Genomic DNA, 21,156 nt, shown 5'->3' on the forward strand with positions numbered 1-21,156 from the left:
TGTTTAATTTTGTTTTTGTTGACGTGAGAATGCCATTGGAACTTGGGCCTCCCCAACTAGAAAGGGATAGTTATCCATTTTGGGAAAAACACTAGCTTTCTTACTAAGAGTTAGATAATAAGATAGATACCACTCTCATATCTGTCAATCTTCACACATTTTCGGATAAAAAACAAAACAACCAAATGTACACATGAAAAGAGTCAAGAGATGCTGATGCTGGACAGTAGGGCCTTCTAGTCTATGGTGGAAGAGGCATCAAAGAGCAAAGCAGCAGCAGGAAAGCCAGCTTTTATAGGCCTCATTAGGATGACTCGCTCCTTCCTGCTGATCTAAAAGAATAGGCCCATAAATCCAAAGATGTGGAGCTTGCTGGTACTGTATAGTCCACGTCTTTAGGTCCATTTTAGATATCTTAATCTTTTCCAACACACACACCTGAAAGAAAGAAAAAAAAGGGGCTGATGGAAAAGTAGAGAGTACAGTTTAGAAAAGTTGTAAATGAAGAAGAACAAGTAAATGAGGGAATATATGAGTGCAGGTAAAGAGAGAATGGGTTTAATCTCTCTTGTTTCAGAAATCTGAACAGCCGTCCCCTGTCCTCATCAGCTCACAGAGCTCAGGTAAAGTCTTGGTCAAGGTCATTCTATAAATGCTTCTATTCAGCTCCTCCACTCAGACCAAGAAAAAGAAAACATCCTTCAAGGGGTTTTCGGATAGCACAAAGGTTCTTTACAAAACAGTAAATTGAGTAAAAGAACCCAATTTTAACAGCAGCACAAACCACCGAGCTATGAAGAGTCAAATAAAAGTGGATGACAATTAGGGCTGCACAATACATCGGTTTTTTTTTTATTGTCATCGCGATATCAACTTCCACAATAAACATATCGCATAAGGCTGTGACATATCGAACATTTTTTGTGTTAGTTGAAAAGAGAATATCAATAGAAAATTACACTTTAAAATGTAACTGTCATTCTTTTTTGTGGTGCCTTTTACATCCAATGTAATGTTTAATTTGTTCAATGAAGTAATGTTGGAAATTATTTCTTTTCTTTTGTTAAATTACAACAAGCAACTTGTTGTAATTTAGCAGAACTCAAAAAAGCAGCAGAAAGGCAGAACTGAGTACACTAATATCGGCTTATTTATCGCATGTAATATCGTTATCAGGATATTCAACAATGTTATCATACATTTCCGTCAAATCGTGCAGCCCGAACGGCAATAGCAGCAAAAGGGTTCACTGGACTCACTCACAAACAGAGAACAGGTGGAACTTCCATCTCTTATCAAAGAGTACTATAGGGACAATGTAGGAGAACACACCCTGGGATAACAAGGACGACTGAACACACACACACACACACACACACACACACACACACACACACACACACACACACACACACACACACACACACACACACACACACACACACACACACACACACACACACACACACACACACACACACACACACACACACACACACACACACACACACACACACACACACACACACACACACACACCTCTGCTGGTCACTCCCATCTAAATGAAACTCAATAAGGAGCCATTAGGTTTTTGCTGAGGCAGACATTAAAATGCCTGAAAATAACCCCCATCTCCATCTCCTTGCACGCTCACAGCGAGTGACCTATGGAAATCACACACTTTGTACAGGACTTAGCAGTGTCCGTGTCAGAGATTAAACTTTGTACTTCTCCTTTGATTCTCCCCTGCCCCCCTTCCTCTTCATTGCCAGTATAATCAGAGCCCCTGCTGCAGGAATTGGAGTAATGTTTTCCAGACTCTCTCTCTCTCTCTCCCCACTGTGTGAGAATACACTGGACAGACGGCAGGAAACAGGCAAAGATACACGAGAAGATAGAGGGTTGCAGTTGTTAAAACAACCAACATATCAACTAGATTCATCCATTTGTTCATCCGCGCTAATGTCTCTGGCTAAAACTCAGTTTTTTTGGGCAAGAGTGCAGACTTTAAAGGTGTGTTCCTGAGTGTGTGTGTGTGTGTGTGTGTGTGTTTCTGCAGGCTCATGCTGAGGCAGCATACTTGTGCAGAGTTGGAGGAAGGAGGGGCTGTATCTGACCACCAGTATCTCGCTCAGCTGTCAGACTTTAACCCTTTGTTATCCACTTTTCTTATCCCACTTCTGCATCACTTACATCCAAAGTTAACCCTTTAGGGTTACGTGGGCAGTACACAGATTGGATCAGAATTTATAGACACCAAAAGTATGAGGCACAAAAATTTATTATTATCAATTATTGAGCCTTTGTCCTCTCCTCCCACATACTGCCTGACAGCCCTTCCTGCCTACACACACTAGCTGAAGCTACAATACAGCTTATTCAATCTGTCTTTTATAGCTCTGAAGCTATAAACGATGTGACATAAAAGCAATATGAGGGGCATAAAGCCATGGAAACAATACAAACATTGTTTTATATCTGGCGTTTGGCCAGCAGAAGAGTTTTACAACTACAGGCTCTGATGCCATATTCAGCCTTTTGGGAAGGCTGTCAGGGTCATTGTTTGCAGGGTTTCCCAAATACTCTGTGTGTGCGTGTGTCATTAAAAGAAGCCAAAAATCCTATTCAAAGCACAGCCTATGTTGATGTTCTTAACCAGAGACACACACACACACACACACTGACCACTTTCAGGGAAATGCATGTGACCTTGACTCCGTGGGAAATCAGAAATGGGAACTTGATCTCTCTCTCTCTCTCTCTCTCTCTCTCTCTCTCTCTCTCTCTCTCTCTCTCTCTCTCTCTCTCTCTCTCTCTCTCTCTCTCTCTCTCTCTCATTCTTCTTTGCTCTCTCACTTCCTTTCCAGCAAAGTTTGTTCAGAGTTATCTTGGATATATATATATAGCAATTTTCCACTTTCCCCCCATTGCCCATACAGTCCAGAAATAGGGCTTGGGAATGTGTCATCATGTAACATCATGCCACACTAATCTGCCATATTTATTAGAAGCTAATACTGCTGTACTGCATTGGTGTGACTTGGCCTGTAGAAGGATCAGCTGCAATATTGTCTTCTCTTGCTTGCAGCTTTGGTACAGCTAAAGAATGTGTGATATTTCCTCTCTCTAACTCCATGCCATGTTGTCTTTGGATCATTCCTTCATTATTTGGGGATGGGGAGGTTAAAATGTGACTAAAGTAAAGCGCAACTAAAACTGACGTCTACAGCAGCTGCTCCGTGTAAACAAAAGACAACTGTAGCAACACGTGGCGGGTTGCATTGTGGATGCTCCACAATGCAGTGTGCCACAACATCTATTTCCAACTCCAACAGTATCACAGCATCCTGGACATGTTCAATTCACTGAGGTCAAACTCTAACACTAACTCACAGACTGAATACAGAAGATGTGCCCATTCTAGTATTAGGCCATGGTATTGTTTGCTCTTACACCAGGCAGATATTGGTCTTTCAGCAGACATTAGGGATGCACTGACCCGATACGCCCGATCGTTAGTGGCCCAGATACTGACCTTATTCAGCAGAATGTGTCCGTGTGTTGTTTGTCTAAGGACACAGATGCTGCGCTAGAGATGTGATGGACTTCCTGCCGCATCAGTTTCATGCTATTTCACTGATCTACAGTTGGTAGCAGTAATGTGCCAAGAAAGGCAGTGAAAAGACAGCAAGCAAGTACACATGGATGAAAGCAATGCACAATTTAAAATACAAAAAAACGACTACTAAGTAACAACCACTTTGCAAAGGTTTTATGAGCAAGGAAATGCACTCAACACGTTTTATAAGCCTCAAGGACACACATAAGAAACACTAAGAAAAAAATATTCAGAAATAACTGGGTTTCAGCGAAAAGCGCTGGTGCCTTGTTATACTCATAATAATAACATTGTATTTTTTATGGGTAGTGGGAATTTGTATAAAAGCAATAATTGTTAAAAACACTGAATATCCTAAAATACAGATTGTTATAAGCAGCTTGAAGCTAAAATCTGTATCATCCTTCAAAATCCTATATCAGTGGAAGCCTAGAGTTAGCCACAGCTCTAACATGACTTATACACTATTGAGATCTCTATCAGTGCTGTACTGTTGCATCATGTTGAGCACACCCTTTATCACAAGTTTGCACGGGTTCATTTTCAGCCTGTAAAGGTTTCATAAGACTGATGAATCCTAGGGGTAAACTGGGATGCTAATATACAGCTATACTAGGCTATGACATCAGTAATGCAACATGGGACCAGTACTTGTTGCTATGTAACACTATAAACCAAAATCATTAATTCCACTAGCATCAGCTTGGGATGGAACAATAAGTAGCATATGCTGAATGCTAAAATGTGTAGAAGGGTGGTTGAAATATATCAAACAAAACTCCCCTCTACAGTGATGTCCATGTGGGTTTTCCCTGCCATTATGAGGTTAGGTTGCAGCACCTGAGCCGTTTTGGGCAGCACCTAAGCCAAATGAATGCAACTAAAAGACTTTTCTCAGATCTAATGATTGTAGTTGGTCTTCTTTAGCAAGTTCTGTCTTTAAGCTCTTTGAGTGTTCTTTATTATCTGCCCTAGCTTTTCCAACATTTTAGACCCACATATGGGAATAATAACAGTCCAAAACGATGTATAAAAAGACGCAAAACTAACACAAAAGGGACACAAACCGACTACAAAGAGACGCCAAATGACCACAAAGACACAAAATCCCACGGAGAGACACAAAATGCTATGGGAAATTGCATTTCTTTTTGTTTTTATATAGTGCAAAACGTAACATTTTCTTGAGAATGGATGCCTAAACCTCCAGCCAAATACTGACAGTAAAGTACAGTCCATATGATGACTCCAACCGTCTCTATTACAACATGATCAACAATCATTTTACATGTCATCTAAAACCTCAGTCCCAGTGGGCAGAATTACACTATAGCTGGCTTTCAACCAAAAGCAATATGTCTACTCCTCTAAGCTCAGTTATAAGTTATGTTAAAGGGACACACCTAGTTTTGGGGAATGTTGGCTTCTTTTGGCAACTTAGCTGTTATGTGTTGAAATATTGTCCAATAATCTACCAGGCACGCCTGTCCCTGGTAGATCAAACTTAACCATATGCAATGCTCAATGAAAGGAGCATTAAAACGGAAAGTGGAAAGTAAGATGAATGACTTACAAATCAGGTTTGTCAGTTTTGTGCATCCCCCTAAGCATTAGAAAGCATCAGGTCACAGGTTACACACAGTCATCTCCTTCATGTTACTACTACATGCCTATTTGTTGAATGTATAGAGAGTTAACACCTACCAAAGTCAAATTCCTTGTATGTAACTATACTTGGCCAATAAATCTGATTCAAAATGTCTTTCTCTGGCTGTTTTTGTATATTGATACTTTACATGATTAGCCTAACAAAGCCAGCATTGTAATCGGTAGTAATACAAGTCTTTACAATAGCTTTAACAGCACTATTGCATGAACCTTTGGCCTGTCTTTGCTGTGGAATAAAACTGTCAATGTGAGCTGTGAGAGAAAAGCCAGAGATGGATTAAACCTTAACCCCTGACTACAAATCAAAGAATAAAGAAAATACAAAGTGTCTTAAAGTGCCCCTTTGAACCGTTAAAAGCCTGCTCAAAGTCACTGTAAATCTGCACATAACCCCCACCAACCTAAACACACTCATGCAAACAAGATCCTGACCATTCCACCATCATCTCCTGCCTTCACCTTTCACTTTGCCTCTCTTCCACGCTGTTACCCTTACTCTCCTTTCACATTCTTCACTGTTTCACACTCACACATTGGTACAAGATATCAACCATCTCTTGCTTTAGTCCTGTCTTCTTATCACCCAACCTGGATGGCTCATTTCCAATATTTAAACTAATTAAATGTCAAGAGGGTAAGGGGGAGAACAAGGGATCCAGGACTGACAAAAGGGAGGAGGAACTAAAGAGAATTAGACCAAAAAAACTAAAGAGAGAGAGAAAAAAAAAATGGCAGGGCGGCTGTGATGTCAGAGTGAAAGAATGCAAGCCGTGTGGGCGGCAAACAAGAGTCGGGGAACAGAGACGAGAGGGCAGAAGAGAGAGTGAAATACGGTGAAAAGAGAAGCATCAGAAAAGAGGATGAGAGGCAGGAAGTTGATGACAGATGGTGAAGTGTCACAGTAACGACAAATTAAGATATTAAATGAGAGTGCATGAATGTGAGGGCGTGCACGTCTGTGGTTTTTTTTTTACGTAACCAGCGGCTTATGGTGGCCCAGCACTAAATACTGACACAAGGGGGATCCCAGGGGCCAGTCAAACTGTTCCTCTCTCTCTCTGCCATCACAGCTCTGGGTTAACTGAATCACCACAGCATGTGTGTGTGTGTGTGTGTGTGTGTGTGTGTGTGTCCATAGCAGAGTGAGATGTTTCCACTGTGAACAGATGTGAGAAACACACACACACACACACGGAGTCACTCCCTGTCCTTCACACACATACACACCCACATTTCCACCGGGGCAGCACTTTGGTCATGCAGGCATTTCCTTAAGTGTCTAGCGTCTTCTATAAAGACCTAATCCTAGGCCGAGTTGAGTAAGCGGTTGAATCTTTCTGTGAGGAAGCTGGTACCAGCTACAGAATCTTCCGTCTGATATAACCCCGGATATGAGGCTCCAAATACAAAACACTGCTTTTAAATTAACACCCTATTTTAAACTTGTGGTTTTCACAGCTGGTGTTGTCAACGTGATACAGGCACTGTACGAGGTCAACAAGTTTGACACTTTCCGGTGAGTTTGCCTACATATACAGAAGTACAGAAGCAGTTCTATATAGTCATCTACACTGTCTAATGAACCTTTTTCACAGAAGACATTTTGACATCCCACAGTAGGATAAGCAGGAGCGTAAATAATCAAATAAATGACGGCTGAATTCCATTTGGCTGCTTCAATTGTTTCTCCTGGTATTGTGCATCCTGACTCGCCGTCATGGCTTACTGAATAGAACGACTACCACACACTCACGCTGCATAGCAAGTTTGCTTTTACAATGTAGTTCTTCTACTCATTAGGTTAGTAGCGGGGACTGCCAGGAAGTCCTTATTTCTTAATGTTCATGACTGATAGAGGTAAAAAGAAAAACAAAGACATATACTCCACTCTCACACAGTCGACAGGCCCTCCCAGTCAACAGGGCAGGTGGTGACTTGCTGAGAAGGAACTCAAAACATTGGGAACATTCTCTCTCTCTCTCTCTCTCTCATATCTCTCATATCTCTCCTCGGTCTTCTTCGCCCCTATGGATAGAGGGCCTCTTGGTCTTATTTATACCCAGCAGGCCTTATTTGGAGAAGAGCTTTAGCTGTAGGTTAAAACAATGCTAGCTTGCCTTCACTCTGTGGCCCAACCCCATGATACAGACCAGCACAATAGGCTCTCGGCTTGTTATACTAATGCTGATTTCTACCCTGAACTTTAACGGCCGATATTTGGGCTAATAATCAGTGCCTTTAAATTCTACTTGTTTTAACGCCCAAAAAAATTAAAAATGGATATTGTCCTGTCTTCATCCTGACATATGAAACTGCAGACTCCCAAAAATGGCTGAAATAATGTCTCTTAATCCAATCTTATAGTCTCATGAGGGCCTAAAGGCTATTTTAGAAGGTGTGTAATACTGTCAAAAACATATTATCTTAACTGCAACTTCAAGCTAAAATTTGTGATACCACCCTAAAAGAAAGCAATTTAGCATTTCCCTCCTCCCCCCACCTCTTCCCTTTCCTCCTCTCTTCCGTCCCTTTTGTCATTACCTCGTACGCCAGATAGCTAAACCACCAAACAAAGTTGCAGCTAATAATGTTTGGGTTGCACAACGTAAATAAGGAAGTATTTCATCAGATTTTACTGTCTGTAAGAAATGTGGGACTAGTATCAACATGTAGTCAGTCCTCAGTTATTGTATGGCATTATAACAGCCTCAACAAAGTTGATGAAATGTCCAAACAGTGAATTTCCTGTTTACTCCAAGCATTTCCTATTTGCTGATGGGACATTAATAACAGCTGAGCTGCAGGAAAAAACAAAACCAGACTGATTAGAACCAACAGACACTCTAATAAATACTATACATTACAGAGATAGTGCTATGTCGTGCTACAGGGCACATTCTCTAATAGCAGTGTTTCGCCTGCATAAATGATGAGCGCTGCTGCTATACAACTCTCCCTCAACGCAATAATCACTCTCTCTACATTAATGCAGCAAGAATCGGGGACGAGCGAGGATGATAGATCGAACCCCCCCTCCTCCCCGGCTTGCGTTTTACCGAGTGCAGGACCTGGTGGCCTTGTGTGCTTGTGATTAATTTGGCATGCAGTTAACACGCCAGCCTTGACTTTGTTTTAATGAGAACTCAACTTCTGGGATTTGCTCACCACTGTTTTGGAAGATTGAAATAACAGGAGTAACTGTAAATGACACTGTACAGTGGATCTAATCATGTGGATTTTGACTTTGACATTTGAGAACGGAATATGGTGTGGTGTTCTGTTACCTTATAGCACTATACTTTGTTAATAGGGAAATTTGTTTGTTTGTTATATTCAGTAACTTGCTAAATAGTCTTAAAACCTGAAGAAAAAGAATTGTGATAAGATTGCAGAGCATCAAAAAATTGTGGTATGATCTTCTTGCTATATGGCCCACCCATAGTATGTTTCTCTCCCCTCCCTTGTGCCCAACTTTCCCTCTCTTATTAGCTATCATCTTCTTACGTCAATCCCCCCACACACACACACACACACACACACACACACACACACACACACACACACACACACACACACACACACACACACACACACACACACACACACACACACACACACACACACACACACACACACACACACACACACACACACACACACACACACACACACACACACACACACACACACACACACACACACACACCTTAGCTGGAGGGAAGACATTTGGAAAGATAGAAAGACAAGATTTGAAAGTAAGTGTGACAGTTTGGAAAATAGTTCCTCAGAGGCCATCGGTTTATCATTAGAGTAGGTTGACATGTCAGCATCCACCTAAAACCCTGACAAATAGATGGGAATTTTATGTGTGAACTGCTTGAACTCTGAGAGGAATCTCTGGAGAAAGTAACTTAGCACAGACCCTCTCCCAATACTAAGGGATAGCTCAACAATTTGGTCACCCAGGTCATTGCAACATCTCTGGAATCTCCTTAGATATTTATCACCAAGGGTTGGGCTGCTGAGATAGGAAATATACACACAACTGCTCCGAGGGCAGGCACACACACACTCTAAGAGGATCTTCTCTAAGAGGATCTTCCATTCACTACACTCATTTGCGACCATAATCATAATCCATACTCTACTTTAACTCACATTGCTTCTCATTTCCACACACACACACACACACACACACACACACACACACACACACACACACACACACACACACACACACACACAATGGAGCGAAGCAGACAATGCAGTGCGTACACACACTTTTGTTCAGGATGTCGCAGGTCATTTGGTTACAGTCAGCCAGCAGTGACCAGACAGCTACCCAACCCTTATAACACAAAGACACACCACCCTTCCACCCATCCCCATGAAAATGACGAAATGTTATACAGTGCCAGGCATGACTAGTGTTCCCTGAGACTGAGAGACAAGCATAGAGACAGAGATGCAGTGTGTGTGTGTGTGGGGGGGGAATGATGTGTGGATGCCACTAAATGTCAACAATAACTATGCTTGAGACTATAGCAGCCTATATCACACAGTAGCATTGTTAGTGTTTATCAATTAAAGACTACATTTCCCATGTATTCAGAAGGACATAGATTTATAAGAAATGTATTGGAGGCCAGCAGAGGTTGCCGTCCTTCTCAATTATGTTTTGGAGTGTTTACAGTAATTGTACTAATACTGAATATATATAAGGTTAATGTTTGTTGTACCAGTGGTCAGGGAAGCCGTCCGACTGAAGAAAGAGTCTTTCCGGGATAGGTTATCCCAGAGGACTCCGGAGGCGGTTGCAGAGGCCCGAAGGGCTGCAGCCTCTGGCGTGAAAGAGGCAAAGCAGCGGGTGTGGGAGAAGTTTGGAGAAGACATGGAGGAGGACTTTCGGTCGGCACCAAAGTGCTTCTGGAAAACTGTTCGCCACCTCCGGAGGGGGAAGCGGGGAACCATCCAAGCTGTGTACAGTAAGGATGGGACATTGTTGACCTCGACTGAGGAGGTAATAGGGCGGTGGAAGGAGCACTTTGAGGAACTCCTGAATCCGACTAATACGCCTTCTATGTTAGAGGCAGAGCTGGAGGATGATGGGGGATCATTGTCAATTTCCCAGGCGGAGGTCATTGATGTAGTCAAACAACTCCACAGTGGCAAAGCCCCGGGGATTGATGAGATCCGTCCAGAAATGCTCAAGGCTCTGGGTGTGGAGGGGCTGTCCTGGTTGACACGCCTCTTCAACATTGCGTGGAAGTCTGGGACGGTGCCAAAGGAGTGGCAGACCGGGGTGGTGGTTCCCCTTTTTAAAAGGGGACCTGAGGGTGTGTGCCAATTACAGGGGTATCACACTTCTCAGCCTCCCTGGTAAAGTCTACTCCAAGGTGCTGGAAAGGAGAGTTCGGCCGAGAGTCGAACCTCAGATTGAAGAGGAACAATGCGGATTCCGTCCTGGTCGTGGAACAACGGACCAGCTCTTTACTCTCGCAAGGATCCTGGAGGGAGCCTGGGAGTATGCCCAACCGGTCTACATTTTTTGTTTTGTGGATCTGGAGAAGGCGTATGACCGGGCCCCCCGGGAGATACTGTGGGAGGTGCTGCGGGAGTATGGGGTGAGGGGGTCTCTACTCAGGGCCATCCAATCTCTGTACAACCAAAGCGAGAGCTGTGTCCGGGTTCTTGGCAGTAAGTCGGACTCGTTTCAGGTGAGGGTTGGCCTCCGTCAGGGCTGCGCTTTGTCACCAATCCTGTTTGTAACATTTATGGACAGGATATTGAGGCGCAGTCGAGGTGGGGAGGGGTTGCAGTTCGGTGGGCTGGGGATCTCATCGCTGCTCTTTGCAGATGATGTGGTCCTGATGGCATCATCGGCCTGCGACCTTCAGCACTCACTGGATCGGTTCGCAACCGAGTGTGAAGCGGTTGGGATGAGGATCAGCACCTCTAAATCTGAGGCCATGGTTCTCAGCAGGAAACCGATGGAGTGCCTACTCCAGGTAGGGAATTAGTCCTTACCCCAAGTGAAGGAGTTCAAGTACCTTGGGGTTTTGTTCATGAAAGTGAGGGACAATGGAGCGGGAGATTGGTCGGAGAATCGGCAGCGGGTGCGGTATTACATTCAATCTATCGCACCGTTGTGACGAAAAGAGAGCTGAGCCAGAAGGCAAAGCTCTCGATCTACCGGTCAGTTTTCATTCCTACCCTCACCTATGGTCATGAAGGCTGGGTCATGACCGAAAGAACGAGATCCAGGGTACAAGCGGCGAAATGGGTTTCCTCAGGAGGGTGGCTGGCGTCTCCCTTAGAGATAGGGGTGAGAAGCTCAGTCATCCGTGAGGAGCTCGAGAGAGCCGCTGCTCCTTCGCGTCGAAAGGAGCCAGTTGAGGTGGTTCGGGCATCTGGTAAGGATGCCCCCTGGGCGCCTCCCTAGGGAGGTGTTCCAGGCACGTCCAGCTGGGAGGAGGCCTCGGGGAAGACCCAGGACTAGGTGGAGGGATTAGATCTCCAACCTGGCCTGGGAACGCCTCGGGATCCCCCAGTCAGAGCTGGTTAATGTGGCTCGGGAAAGCGAAGTTTGGGGTCCCCTGCTGGAGCTGCTCCCCCCGCGACCCGACACCGGATAAGCCAACGAAGATGGATGGATGGATGTTTGTTGTTAAAATGCTAAACATAGCACCTTCGATTGTTGCCACTGATACCCAACACTGATATTCACTGGTGAACTTGAAGGCAAAAAGCAGTGACAATATAACTGACAACATGCACAAATCTGATTAACAATGACACAACTAGGGGCGCTTCATCAAGAAACCAAGGAATATCAAATATACATTTCTTAAAGGAGAACACAGAACAAGTTATTTACAGGGCAGAGATGTGTGACGTAGGAGACAAAAAAATTGCTTTTGAATTCAGGTGGAATTAAAGAATGTCCTCTGTAAAGTCCAGTGCCACACCCACAACTGTTCCAACTCTCTTTAAAACTGCAACACACACACACACACACACACACACACACACACACACACACACACACACACACACACACACACACACACACACACACACACACACACACACACACACACACACACACACACACACACACACACACACACACACACACACACACACACACACACACACACACACACAGAAGGGCAGCTGTGGCATGTTAGATAGTGTGCTTGATTATTTGTGTTTGTTAAGGAGGTATGCGGCTCACAGCTGTGTTGAGGATAAAAATACATTCATTAAGAAACAACTGTGAAATCCTGGTGGCCTAGAGATTTAACATGCTGACCATGTAATCCCAACGTTCCCAGTTTGAGTTCCACCAACAAACGCAGCTTCTCTAAGCACTTCTTCACTTAGGCACAGTTGTGCTTTAAGCCAAATGCTAACATCAGCATTCTAACATGCGCACAATAATTATGCTAACATTCACCCTCTTTGCACCATGAATCTGTGTACCCAATTATGTGGGAATCCCTCCAATAATTTCTGAGATACTGCAACAATGGAAAAGATTGCAACACAGGTGAACATTAACCTCCTTAGGAGAGAACAGCAACCAGGTTTTCACAGGAGGATGAGGCTGCTCCCACTCAAGTCTTTCCATTCATTTAAAATAGGGGTAGTGCATTTTTAGGCTGCAGCGGGAGTTTTAAAAAACTATGAGGGTAAAAGGCGAAACACAAGCACTTAACTGCCCAGGAGTTTCTGACTGTTTCCATGCAACAAACTCCAGCACAAGGCACAGTCCCTCCTTCTCTTTTCTTTCCCTGTGAAATGAAGCTGTCATCAAGTGAGGTCGTAAATGTCAAGATCTATAAACAATCTGACGAAAAACAATAATTATAAAGTCTACTTGTTGTACATTGGGAGGGTAAAGAACACAACAGGCCAACACACACGACTTGGTGACACTCCCACACCGCTGCGGCGAATAGCCGTACCGACTGATCTAGTGTGAATGAACTCTGATGCAGCATAGAAAGTGGACTGCAAGTGACAGGGAGTGTGGTCTGATAAGGATTTCTCATGGCAGCAAGCACCGTCTGTCCTTCACACTCTTCAATATCGGTGTCAGCTTTGGATTGCTCCCAGTCCAGGGTGTCACCCTGCTTTACTTTCAATCCATGCTGGAATATGATATTGCTCAGGTATCTGTAGCTAGGGGTGCACGATTCACAAAATGTCACAATTTGATTCAATATTGATTTTCAGGCTCAAGATTCGTTCAATTAATTTCAAAAAAAAATTATTCACAGTATGCAAATGTAGTTACTTTTCCCATGTGATTGCAGTATACATACAATAAAAAAAAAAAAAATGTAATTAAAAAACATGAAAAGATTTTTGGAATTCTATGAATCGATTTTGAACTGGTAGAGCTTGAATCGCAATTCAAATGTGAATCGATTTTTTTGCACACCCCTATCTGTAGCCATCAGAAAGGTCCGTGTCGGTCAAAGCCTAGCTCATACCAGCTACCTTTTCTATCGTTTTTGCATTTCTTTAGGCTCAATTGGCTGCTTTTTTTCTCCTATCTTTCTGCTGGAATGTGGCTATGCTTTCAATACCGCATTTACTTTTTATCTTCTTTCAACCTCAAAACAACAGAGCAACTTATTTATACGCCACCTTTTCTGCTGCTTTCCACATTCTACGTCCTACTCCATCACCTCTTGCTCTTCCTTCATTTCACTCCTCCCTTTTCCCCAATCTCTCTCTTTTTCTATGTCCAAGGACACACCTGCTCGTACTAAACTAACATTATTAAAGCTCCACGGAAAGATTTGGTTAAAGGTTAACAAAAGGTATTGAGTGAGAGAGGAAGCTTTCATAGTCTTAACCAAGGACGTTTGCTGTATTGTCGTCGTAGTCAAGGCTATGGAAAACACACTGTATGCACACAGTTTCTTTCCGCTAAGTTACACTGCCCATTCAGAGAACTCCTATTGTCCTGCAGCAGGATTTGGTAATACATAGTATTGTTAAAACATTGTTGTCAGGCGTGTCATGTTGCTCATAGAGTAAAGGCCTAGTCACACCGGCATTTCAAATGTCTGAATTTTGTGACCCCACGATATTTCATCTCTCAATAACAATTTGTATCACTAATCTCTATATAGCATATTTTCTGGTAATTCAATACATAAATACATAAAAATGTGCACAGTTGACCAATAGTAAGCCCTGTTCACACTGCTGATCTTTAAAAAGGAAGAGCGCTAGAGTGTCCAAAATGGCAGAATCGCATTAGCTCTGTTGCATTGTCATATTTTATATAAACCTCCAGAGTTAAAACTGCTGCACAAAAAGAGGACGTTTTTTAAACACAAACTATGTGAACTATGTATCATTAGCAAGCTGAGCTAACAAGCTTTAAACAGCTGGCAACATGCTAGCACAAGCTGCTGTGACGGATGAGCGCTAGCATGTTGCCCACTTGCTGTGTGTGCGTGTTAGCAGTTAGCTTGCCAACTAGTCCACAAAGATGTGCAAATTCATTCATACCAATTTGTGTGAATGTAAATATGCAGAAAATGTACAGTAAAGGCAATTCTAAACTCCTAATGTACACTATCAATCAAAAAAAGACTGGCCTGATAAGTTCACAGTAACAATGGTTCATTAAACATCCTAAAGGTTTAAGTTAAAAACTGCTCCAGCAGAATATTTTCAATAATGCGGCTATTAGTCACATGCAGGGCAAAGTTGTTTGTGTTTGAATGCTCAAGTCAAGCTATCAAACTCATTTTATGCTAATTATCATAGTCCAACATTTCCTTTTCCGTGTCGTTTCGTGTTTCTCCTGATACAAACATGCCTCATTCGCTCCGCCTTTTTTCAACTTGAACACATGAACGAGGGATATGGGCTTAGCTAAAACTAGTAAAACTAGAGTTTATCTTAGTTTAAAAGGCTTGGGCAGGGGGGGTTAAGGAGAGGAATTTTATTTGGTGATTATTGTTTCCGTCTTTTGAGTAGAGTTCCAATGTGCTCCAGAGTTTCCCATCAATCCAACACTAACAGGGACACAGCATATGCACACTTGTTTCAACAAACACTAAGATTTGCCTTTGGTGTCGTATCACAGCAAACAGAGTGGGTAGGTGTGTCTCAACACTGACAGTATAGTTAGGAAGCAGTTGAAAAAGCACAGGTACACAGGAGAGGAGCCGACATAGTAATTACAGTCATGATGTAGTACAGCATCCAGAGGGCTCAGGTCAGTTTGTCATGATTACAAGGATGGATGGAGAGGGAGAATGGATGATCACACACTGCGCACGTACAAAACACACAAGATGCTTAACAGGTGAACGCAGAGATGTCATAAACGTATGACTGAAGGTGGTCCTAATATGTTGCTCACTACAGGTACATTTACGTGTGTCATAAGTCTATTTTGGAACGATATACACAGTTTATCTTGCACACTGTGGGGCTAAGGAGTGTTTTTTTATTCCTTAGACCACCTACGTTCTCCATGTGTGGGAGGCAGAGCTGGAATAAAATCATTCACTCATTATTAGGTATTCAAATAAACACCATAGTCTATTATTGTACATGGATTATTGTTATAACTAACATGGGGTCAAGGGCTTAAGTAACGTCCAATAGGTCTGTGGAAAATCAGTCTGGTAAGGTATCCAGAATGTTACAACAGGATTTAAATGAACCTTTTTTTAACAGAACATCCCCAAAATAGTCTCAGAAATGTAGGCACACACGTTCCCACACACACACGTTCTCACACACACACACACACACACACACACACACACACACACACACACACACACACACACACACACACACACACACACACACACACACGTACACACGTACACACGTCTCCTCTCTTTCTGGCCTGAAGATGTGCAAGAGCAGATGGAATTGGATTACAAGTTATCTTGTATTATCTGGTTAATCTGAGTGAAGGTGTGCAGGTGAGGGTAAGGGTGTGAGAGTATAGAATGGAAGAGGATTAGGAAGTGAGCAAGTCAGCACTGTGATAAGTAAACATGGATGAGCAGTTCTGTCCTCAGTTGACACCAAAAAGGCAAAAGAGGCAGGAGAAGGGACAGTGAAATGGACAAAAGAAAACAGCCCTTCAAGTGTTCTATTACATTACCAAAGATACATGCAGTTGTCACTAAATAAAACACAAATTAATTTGTGAATAATATTCTCTTGATGGTTAAATTCTAGGGTTGTATTCCACTGATTTTAAAGACTGGATTATTAGAGAAACCGATAAATGCCTATGTTCTAAAAGGTTTCATCAAGTCAAAGATATTTGAAAGAAAGATATCTAAAACAATGATACTAAAATGAAGGAAAGAAATGCAGTACTGTGTTAAAGGTTTTCGTAGCCTTTGTCATACACATTCATTTTCAAGTCATTTGAGGACTTCCCAGCTCCTGTAGATACATACAAAAATGGCAGTGAAGCTGGCATGCAGGATTTTGAGTCATTTCCAGGGTGGTTTCCAGTCCCACAGCAGTCAAGTCTGTAATACTGAGGAGAAGCAGGACTCAGTCACTCATAACGTTTATTCCTGGGCGGGGCTCGCTCTACCGCTGGGCTAGCTTTGGGATGTGGGGGGAAAAAAAGCTGCCCACAGCAGCGGGCTAAAACTAACCAGACACACACACATACTGTACGTACACACATACTGTACACACACACCCTCCCTAGACTGTGAGTCATCAACATACAGGTAACCGTCTGAATCACTGCCAGACACATACACTCATTACTTTGATCTGAGACAATTAAAAAAGGTAGACAGGCAAGATCCTGAATTGCAAAGTGGTGATGCAACAGAAAAGAGAGAATGGCTCACTACCTAAGATGCCATACATGAATCCTGATTAACCCAAATGCAATTGTTATTTATTCGGCAGTAAATATTTTAAAAGTCACATCATTTAAATCATTTTAAATGTTCTGACATGTAGCCCCAGCATTAAAAAAATGTCAATCGTGAAACTGGAACACTATTTTCAACTACTTTAAGATTTCACACGTCAAATGTGACATATCAGCTGCATTCATCTCTTTCTCTTCAACTGACACTTCAACCCCTTTCAGGTCTCGGTCATAATTTACTTCATTGCTGCTTACACGTCATCAGAAGTCCATACACTTGGACATCGACCATTTCACTTCAACTGACCAGCTGATATATAAGCTGATATTTCAACTCCTTTCATTGCTTGAACTTTAACTGAACTCATTTTAACACTCTCATTACACCTTAAATGACACTTCAACTTCATTCAGTGCATACACACTTTAACTGAAACTTTCAGTTTCACTTTAAATGCCATTTCAACCCCTTTCAGTATTTATATTTCTCACTATAACCTCAAGTGTTTTAGTATTACAATTACTTCAAATGTTTCAAATGCAAAGTTCTAGCAGTGAGCACACATTCCTCAGATTTCCCCTTATGTAGTTTTTGATTTTGTCTTTGTTAAGTTTCATAAACAATCCGTTATTAGTTGAAAAAATATACTTAACTTAATTTTTATGTTAAGGTCCGTAACAATACCATGAAATTATCGATTGAACCATTGAAAGACTTCGGAGCGTTCAAACATTTCCAAACATATAAATATAAAATTCACAGCAATGTTCAAAGATGCCAAGTGTTACTATTCAGTATCCACAGAATATGCGATAGTTGATATCAGCTTTAAAAAAGGTGTGAGGATGCTAAAGAACAAAAAGGAGAGTGAGCTAAGTGGATATGAACCCCCCACTACATCTCTGCTTAAGACAACTATGTGCTCGAATGGTGAAACACTCTAATGCTACCTCTCGTCATATATCTGCATCTCTGTCTCCTGCTGTCTGTCTGATGCAGCCTAGATCAATAGCCATCTCCATCCACTGTCTCCAACACATTCCCATCTCGATGTCTAAGTTGAGTCAACTTCCCAAATGCTCGCAGTCTCTATCAGCGTTAGTCATCTTCTAAACAACCTCCCACACATAGCACAAACATTACCAACTAATAAAGCTCATTTTGTTCACTCAGTTAATTATCACTTGACCCGATCTTTGTCTCATCCCTCAGGTATCTCGCCCAGGAAATAAGGAGTACTCAATCCATACGTCAGTTTGCAGACACTGGACCTTTTTTTAAATCTGATATGAGCTTGTCTGTGTCATCCTGTTCTGATGGAGATTTGCCATGACCACAGGGAACAATGTAATACAAATGGCTGAGAAACTGTTATTGTGCCAAATATAAGTGTCCTTTTTCAAAAGGCTCAGAAACGTGGAACTGCAGCTGTACTGTCTTACAACCGAGGACATGGTCTAGATTAGGGAAAAACTAATTCAGTCACTCTTGTTCCTGATCATTATTTAAACCTCATGTAAGCTTTCTTCAACATTTGATTTGTCATTTTTATCAGTACCTGTAAAGCCCTGTAAAACAATCTAGGGCATGACAACTTCAAATTTGAATATTTATAAATATTATAAATAATAAAATCTGATTTTGTCCACTAACCCCATGTTGACCCAACTCTTCATGTCTTAAGAAATGGGAACAAAGGCAATAAGTCAACTTTGAACTGGAAACTGCTGTTGCACTAGAACCTTATCAGTCCTATTCCAGGCTTAGTCTAGTGTGATATCTGTGCTTAACGTTATCAGAGCAACATGTCCAAAAAACTAACCGTATCTTCATGGTTTGGGTTCATACAGTAGTCACAGACGCCAGGTTTTAAACCAGGCATGTCTCACCTAATGTATGTCAAGGAACAGATGTATAACCCATGACAAGTTAGCAGTTAGTTGACCTATATCACTTCAGTCGTTTCTCCTGTTCCCGCCTGCCATCATTAAAAGGTAATATACATAGCACCTTAAAACAAATAGTTCAATTTTCACATTTAATAATGACTCCACGGTGGGGGCTAATTGCCAAAGATTCTTTTTGTTTCCTTGACTTTCCTATTGTGCACTATGTCAAATACATTATTTTAATTACCCTTCAATTTAGAATTTCCTGACTGAAAAACACACATTCATTTTCTAGCTAAGAATAAGAAGAAAGGATTGAAAACACTTTCATGTCTGAATGCTAAAAAGGAAGCTACAGCCAGCAGCTGGTACGTTTAGCTTTGCTTAGCATAAAGATTGGCATCAGAGTGGCTCTGATTGACGATAACAAAATCAGCCTACCCGCACCTTACCCGCAGTTGTTCAAAAACCATGCTAAGATAATACGCACATTTGCTAACATGTTGAACTATTTCATTAACATCTATAAATAATTTCCAAATTATGTTCGAACATAACTAAAGACAAGACTGTAAACAACCAAGGAGAAGATCATTCCATTTTGCCAGGTGGGACTGGTGGAAAAACTTTTGCCTGGCACTTAAGGTAGAGGGTGTTGTTTTTCCAGTGCAAATTAAAAGCTAAAGCTAAACTAAAGCTTGCAATGGTGGATGACGAACAGATGGTAAAATTCCTGATATTTGAAAAAGCCACACGCCTAAATCCAAACCCTTAGTGCAAGCGGCCCAATCAACCAGGACTAAACTTGTGAAGTTACAACGTCACGATCCCTCCCCAGCTTCCCATCCGTGCCAACAGCGCTGGTCGCAAAGCCAGACAGTTTGCTTCTTCGAACTGAATCCCAGCCTCTGCTGTGATGGCATGAGTGTTTTGCCCATTTCTTTCATTTGTCTGCAGTGTGAAAATCCTTCAGCGTGACAGCTTTATCTTTAGCAGCTATTCATGTTGACAAGTTTGATGTGACAAGATTAAAAAGGTCATAAAAGTGGAAATAAACCCCCTCGCTGAGCATTTCCTATAACACAGTTCGAGTACATGAGTCTGTGCGAGTACATATGCATGCGTGAGAGTCTTTCCTGTTGTATAGGCGATGATGAAGGTCTGGCAAACAGCCAGTCAGGTGTATCCTATGGGTTCCTCCCAGGATCCACATCACATGTAGCGGGGAGACTTCATGACGTGGAAAACCTTCACCCTGTCAACACCCATTGCTGTATCCGCCAGAACAGAAAGCAGTGGTTCTCAAAGCACATTCAATTTCCCAATAATGTATTTTACTAGTTCACTACTTCAACGGATGCATACTCCTTGAAATAGGGAATTGGTAAGATAAGGAATCTGCTACGAAGGAATGTACTAACTGCAAGCCAGGGCCAATGAATCAACGGTCTCCTCAATCTTTGACTCCTTAAGTTAGGAGCACCTTGAATAAAATGAAAGTGGGGGCAAAATATGCCCATTAGACTTTGTGCTTGGTCATTCTTATATTCACATGAACCCATTTGACAAGCCATGTGTCTTTGCTTACATAAGTATGCAGGGCCAAAGGGGAAATGCCTAACCATGCAGAAGCGGGTTGACATTTGGGGTAAAAGCTCTTTCTAAATCCAAACAACCCAAAACCACTCTGACCACAACTCTGTCCCAGCCACAAAACAGAAATACTACCAAAAGACCCAGCCCATCAAGATTTAAAAAAAAAAAAAAAAAAAAAAAAACTTGAAGCAAAGAACAAAAGAGAAAAGTCAACTTTAAAGCATCTATGCCACATCAGTCCAATGGAAACTACACCTAAATGTATCTCACCAGGGACGGGGGACTGCTTTGGAAAAATGAATTGACAACAGCACATTGATGAGTGTTTTGTTCCAAGTCACATAATGGTACAGACTATGTATGCTGAATATTCTGCACTGTGCACTGTCCTCGAATAGCCACCATTCTTAAATCAGACATTTTCATCACAGGTAGAAATGAACACCATGTGTAGTCCAATGCTGCAACACTGCTGTCTTTGCTA

At 42.1% G+C, this 21,156-nt stretch overlaps 1 protein-coding gene across 4 annotated transcripts in view; it reads right to left on the reverse strand.

The window, feature by feature from the left end:
• The window catches only part of LOC114550688 (unconventional myosin-Ic), a 64,282-nt gene that overhangs the window by 35,739 nt on the left and 7,387 nt on the right, over positions 1–21,156 (reverse strand). The gene's annotated exons all lie outside the window — the stretch shown is intronic.

The sequence above is a fragment of the Perca flavescens genome, chromosome 3 (assembly GCF_004354835.1).
Source record: "Perca flavescens isolate YP-PL-M2 chromosome 3, PFLA_1.0, whole genome shotgun sequence".
NCBI classification, from domain to species: Eukaryota; Metazoa; Chordata; class Actinopteri; order Perciformes; family Percidae; genus Perca; species Perca flavescens.